We start from the raw sequence: 6,816 nt of genomic DNA on the forward strand, positions 1-6,816 counted from the left end.
CCATCCCCTCTCTCTCTTTCCCCCCCTTCTTTCTCCTCTTTAGATACAAACAAACAAACACCCTACACCCCCCCACACTGCATACATACAAACACACACAACTGTACACACACACTAGAACCTTACACAACAGACTGCCCTGCACTGTCAATAACACCTCCACCAACATCTCTTAATTATTTGTCTCATTTTGTTCGTTTTGTTCGAATTGGCTTGTCCCGTTCATTTTGTCATGACACCCGATGTATTTTATTTATTTATTTTTCTCTTTTGTTTGTTTCTGTTTGTCTTGTCAAATGTCCACTGTTTTGTCATGCTTCACTGAAGAAAAAAAAGAAGAAAAAAAAGCAATTTCTAATTCTTACAAACAGTCCCTTTAAGTGTCACTTTACAAACGTAGTAATTTCAACCCAAACCATGATGCTACATGCTAACTACATGGTTTTGGTTGCCTAAACCTAAGCAAGTGGTTTTGTTTGAATTTACAACGTTAACCACGTGTTTACTGCGACCATAGTGGAGCGTCATAGTTTGACGCGCTTGACTACCAGCTTTAGAAGGTGACACCAAGGGCTCCTGACCCAGCGTCAGTATGTGACGAGTTGGGATGAGAAGGGGTTGAAATAGAAGGAGCTGGTAGGGATTCTTTCTTTTTTTTAGATAGGATTATTGAAGTGTAGCAGCCAAGGACGGACTCCCAGCTTAGCATAATGAGAGTGTCTCTTAAACCTTCCTCTAGATAGTGGAGAGTGGTCCAAATCCAAACAGCAGCCTCTGCACGTCCCGTTATCAGCCTCCTACTTCACAGGCAGCAGTTGATGAGATGAAGCCTCAGTCTCGTCTTTCTTTACTTTGCATAGAGAGCGAGAAGCTGCTGCCCTGCTGTGGGTGGGAGGTGAGCCCAGCGGCCAAAGGTCAAACATTTATCTCCAGGACAGGAGACTGGCCTCCAGCATGCACGTTAAAACACACACACACACACACACACACACACACACACACACACACACACACACACTGATATAGACTATGGTTGTTCCATGAATAATTTAATCGGGTGCAGTCACCACCTAAAAACATGTACATTACACTTATGATCAACAACACCATTATTATTTATTGTTAACTATATTGGTTGTGGAAGTCTTACTGTAGTCCTAACTCTATGATAATAATAATGATAATAATAATAACTAGAAGGGCACTGGCAGGAGTGGACTGGGACTAAAAATCATCTCAGCACACCCGATCACACCGCCTATCTTCACGCTCCCCTATGTAACCGTGCTACTACCTAAAAACATGAAAGCTGTATAAAGAGTAAGAAGGGATCAAGGAAGATTAAGAGAGGGGAAACATGATAAAAACCTTCATAAAGTGGCGTTGATAAATTATATACTGACTGTGATGAACACGACTTTCCAGAAGGATATGAAGTAGACAGCCGGTGGGAAAACATGTTGGTTCCTCTGGCACATTCTAATGCCACTATTATTCCATCATATACGCTGACCTTAATTATTGCATATTTTAATGAGTTTGACTGCGGGATCATAAACATGTAGTCGTCACAGTCTGCTCCTCTTCATGTCTGCACTCAGTGTTTTTCCACTACTCCACCCTCACGTCACCTCACCCCAACAGACAGCCACTCCCCCCCTCATCAGCTCACCTGAGCTCACAGCTGCAGCTCATCAGTCATCAAGCTAGTATTTAAGTCTCTCCGTTTCACTCACTCTTTGTCAGATTGTTCTTCGTCTCCATGCGAGACTCTCCAGCACTCATTCTTGGACTGATCTCCCATTACCAACCTCGCCCGTCTCAAATTTACCTACCTCGTTGTAATAAACCTTCTGTTCCCGACCACCAGTTCTGCACCAGCGCTCCAGGTTTCTGCCTGCTCCTCTGGGCTGTTTGGTGTTTGTCCGACGACAGTATCGCAGTATGAGTTTCCCTGCCTGTTACCCTGTGGATCACTGTGGACTATTGACTTTGTTTGTGCTGCCACACTTGCCATCGTGTGTGTTAATTCCCTGCTGACGCTTGCTGAATTGTTTGGTGAAGACATGTGGCTCACGCTAGCTCAAGACTCACTGGAGCTCCGGCTCGGCCCACCTGGGTCGAGCTCCCGAACCCCCCCGAAATACTCTCAAGGCTTCAGGCACTTCATCTAAAACAATACTATGAGTTTACTCACCTGCTTGTCCTGGTTCCTGTGTACACTGTGAATAAAAGACATTATCAACGTTACCAGCCAGTGTTTGTGCTGCGTTTGGGTCCATACCACACACGTTACAGTAGGGAATTATTGTAAAGGAGAATTAGGCTTCTAGTGCGTTTTAGCCCACACAGTCTGTAAATTATGGAGGACAGAACCTGCCAAAATAAAAAAAATGAATAAATTATATCACCTGGCATTCCAGTTTTCCCAGTGTTTCCTCTGTTTCCCTGCCCTTTTGTCTCCTGTGTGTTCTTCCCCTGTCTGTCTAGTCTGTCTTTGTGTAGGGGGGTGTGGTCTTCCTCCTCCTCCTTCTCCTGGGCGGTTGCTGCTGGGACACCTGACACTAATCATCCTATCAAGACACCCACCTGCAGTATATCAACTCCATTCTTCCTGCTAGATCGTTCTGTCGCCCTCAGTGGTAGTAGACGTTTTCAGGCTAATTTACCTCGTGTGCATTTTTGCTTTGACTTTGCCAGTTTTTTTTTTTTGCCTAACCCTGCTCTCCTCTGTTCAGGTCTGCCTACCTGCAAGCTGCCTTCGCTCCCTGCTGCTTACCTGCCTGCTCACTCTTCAACGCCATTCCCCCTCCTCGGATCACATTCCCCCTTCTAATTACCTGCCTGCTCACTCTCCAACGCCATTCCCCCTCCTCGGATCACGATTGGATTCAACTTACCTTCTGGAGGATTTCTGGAAGCCCCTTCCTCGTGCCCCTTCAACCCCCACCTCCTCTCATAGACACTAGCCCCGCCACGCCGGACCCCCAATACCTCAACCCCGTCAATAGAACATTATTTTTTTATAATAAATCTTTTGTTCTTCCTTACATTCTCGTTGTGTGCTGCATTTGAGTCCACGTCTGAACCCAGATCTTAACAGTAAGTGGCTATTCACCTTTTGTTTCTAGGCAGCAAGATCGCTAGCAGTTTGCCACTTGTGTAATTCCACTTCCCATGTGAGTGTGATAGTGTCTAGAGAGGGATGAATTGGCCTTCAAGGTCCATCAATTTTTAATGAAAATGTTTTGAATTTTCTTCATGTTTGTTAAAAAGAGAATGATATAACTAAGCTGTCTTGTCCATATAGATGTATGATGTGTTTGGTTTGGGAATATCAACACTAGCTAGCATCTTTGCCACAAAGTTAAAGGGATATTCCCATAGAGATACAAAGAGTGAGCAAATGATCTTCTAGAACATGTGTAGGGGCGATTGACTGTTGTCATCCGTTCTCATGTGTACACCGCCACCTAGAGGCTCTGATTTATTCTGTTAATCGGTTGCAGATCCATCAGTCTGTCCACTAAGTGGCAGTAATACAGAAAATTCGTTTTAGGCTATATATTTCAATTTATTTCTAATTTATTTGTATATACTTTTAATTTTATACTCTATTCAGTTAATGCGTTAATAGGCCAAGGAGGAATGGTGTGACCCTCCTTAAGGGGAGCCAGGGCAGGAGGCTTAACATCGTTTCTATTTCATTCTTCCTGACCGCCAGAGGCAGTGCTTAACACTGGATGTTATCCATCTCGCGCACGCAAAGGTCGAGTATTTAACATCAACAAAGTCACATGTGACCTGGGATGACTTGGCATATATAAGCCCACATAGTAACCATAGTACCATGTACTCCTTCACTACCTATACCTCAGTTCTGAACATACAGTATATATCTATATGCAACCCCACCCAGACTGATACCTGCCGTTAACCCGTTTATATTTTTATGATCCATACTGTTAACCTGATTTTGGCATTGTATATATTGTATATATTTTAGATTTGCATTTTATTGTTATTGCTATCTTAGACTTTTATTTGTACTCTTCCCACTTTGTATTGCAAAGTTTTATCTTACCTTAGATTAAGTTGGGGTAATTAAAACTGATGGCCATGACATAAACCTAGAGTATTGTTTCATTATCCGTGAGACGCTGGTGTTTCCATGAAAAAATTTAATTTACGAAGGGGAAAAGTACAATCCTACCAGATGCTCCTCCTACCACAGAACTCTATTGTGCAGGTAGTTAGACAGCTTACCAACACACAATATAGTAAATGTAGCATCACGTGTGTTTCTAGAGGAATGAAAGGTCAGCCTAATTTAGGGGAGACTAAAAGCTGATTGGCTGATGAGTGACTGTCTTCACTTCAATGTCTCCAATGTCTGAGTCAGTACTGCCAGACTAGACAGTATGCATATAGTATCACCATATGGTCACAGGTACTCCCCCCTCAATAACTATTGGATGGATTGCCATAAACATTGGTTCAGACATTCATGGATGAATTGTTAAAATTCATCTGACTTGTCATCTAGCGCCATCATCAGATCATCAGATTGAATACATCCAGTACTTAGATATACACTTTAAATTTGATTGATTATTTGATGAAATACCTGCAAAAACTAATGATATTCTCATCAGCCTCAGCTGTGCTTTGTGTTCAGTGCGAAATAGCAAATGCTAGCATGCTAACAAGCTAAACAAAGTTGGTGAACATGGTGCACATTGTACCTGCATGTTGTCATTGTGAGTCCTCGGGTTTGTGGTGGGGTAGGGAGCAGGGGTTCCCGGTTAGCCTGCTGGTGGTATCGGGTGATGTGTTCGGAAAGGGTAGTGCGGTGTCCAAGGGAAAGGGAGGACCTGTGCGGAATGTATTGTACTGAATGTATGGTGTCCTGTCTTAGCCTGGGCCCATAACGCTTTCTGGCCCAACCAATGGCTATTTGGAGGGCCAGGGGGTTATGGGTGGTGTTGTTGAGGGTGTGTATGGTAGACTGATAGTGTTGTTGTAAAATGGTCACGTTGGTTTGCATCCAGTTGATGGTGTTGGCTTGTATTAGGCTGCGTGTGTGTTCAGTAGGTGTGGATGGCTTTATGAAAGCTGAGAGTTTGTTAACTTGCCTCATCATCCCAGGTGGAAATGGCTAAATCCGCTGTGTGTTTGTGATGTATGGCCTGTATGAGTTTGAAATATTGCTTGCTGAGCATTCTGGTTTCTGGATCTGGTGGGTGATTGAGTGTTGGCATATGTTGTGTGTCCATGGTTGTGGCTGTATGTGTGGTAGGGTGGTTGGCTCATGTTTTGTGGTGTATGTTGATTGACATGAGTGGTTGTGGTGTAGTATATGTGTGCGTGTGCGTGTGCGTGTGCGTGTGTGTGTGTGAGTGAGAGAGCTGCACTGACTTACCTCTGCCACTCGAGGGCACATCCTTTTCTCTGTGTAAAAACATGGTTAATCGTCTTGAGTGCGGGGGCTCTTACCTTGGGACTGCAGGTGGAAGTCTCTGGATTGCTGGTCCTTTGGGTGGGTGCTCAGTAGGCCTTGTAGATGTGGCTTGGGGTGTCTCCTGGATGGTAGATCCTGTGTGGTAGGAGTTCCCGGTGGGCCTGATGAAACAACTCAGAAGAGAAGGCTTTCCAAAAACAGCCTGCAAGTTTTTTTAGATGCAGGAGTCCATGTGCTACAAAATGGAGGCCTTAAAACTAGGCCAAACTGCAGCCTGGCAGAGCCCTCCACAGACGATTTAAAAGGTTTTTAACTTTAATAGGATTCAAATTACAATTAAAAAACAGGATAAAAAACAACCATGTTAGGGTTAGGGGTTAGGTAAGGGTATGATAACCACGATGATCAAATTGATCATTTTAGGGTTAGGTTTAGGGTTAGGAATAAGGATGATAGCCACGATTACACATTTGAGGATTACACATTTTAAATTATGACCTGAAGGGGAGGTCCTATAGAGATGGGAGTTGGTTCCTTCTATAGGGTTAGGGTTAGGGTTGGGTTATGGTTAGGGTTAAAGGTTCAGGGTTATGGTTTATGTGCACTGGCCTACTGATCTGTGAGTGGATGTGTGTGAATGCATGTTGATCTGTGTGTATGTTGGTTTCTGTGCCTGTCGGGATTGATGGGTGAGGTGGTCGGCACAGATCTCCGCCCCGGGAGGCCCGGGTTTGAATCTCAGCTCAGATTGGGGTGGTGGTGGAGGACCAGGATGTGGTCCCCAAGCAGACGGGGAGCAGGGTGGTTGCTACCTGGGCGGGGTCTTGACAGGTGATGTTTTTAGTGGGACATTGAGTAAAGGTTAGGTACCAACTGCACAGGTCCTAGGGGGTCAATAGATAAATAAATAAATAGATAATGAATAAATAGATAGACAGTGCTTAAAAGACTCTATGGAGGATGAGTAAAATACATGTAGGAAGTATGACAAAGTGAGGTCAAATGTTAAAAGTGCTCGAAATTCCCGCATGCATAAATAATTCATAGCAGCATAGTACAAAATATAAGATATTTAAAAGGTGAGAATGAAGCATGCAGAAATGCTAGTGTAGGCATGCCAATAAATATCTGTACAAAAATGCAAACAGGAAGAGATAAAATGAAAATATAGGCCTATACAAGCAAGACATATATAAAACAAACATGTATAGAAAATAAACATTATCACAAAGTAGTTATCCACACATAGAGTTCATTAATTTAAGATAAAAGCACTTAAAAAGAATAAAAAGGACCTGTGCAGTGTCAAGATGGAAGCATTTTTTATTGATTAATTGTCTTCTCTGGAGGATGGT

The 6,816-nt window shown here is 43.4% G+C and overlaps 1 long non-coding RNA gene across 1 annotated transcript; it reads right to left on the minus strand.

Annotated features, from left to right (window-relative positions):
* Window positions 1–758: 758 nt before the first annotated feature.
* Window positions 759–2,616, minus strand: LOC141768571 (uncharacterized). The gene is made up of 3 exons (XR_012594095.1): window positions 2,412–2,616; window positions 2,198–2,222; window positions 759–882 (listed from the first exon to the last, which is right to left on the minus strand). It is a non-coding gene; the product is annotated as an uncharacterized LOC141768571 (long non-coding RNA).
* Between the last annotated feature and the right edge of the window lie 4,200 nt (window positions 2,617–6,816).

Source organism: Sebastes fasciatus, chromosome 5, assembly GCF_043250625.1.
Source record: "Sebastes fasciatus isolate fSebFas1 chromosome 5, fSebFas1.pri, whole genome shotgun sequence".
Taxonomy (NCBI): domain Eukaryota; kingdom Metazoa; phylum Chordata; class Actinopteri; order Perciformes; family Sebastidae; genus Sebastes; species Sebastes fasciatus.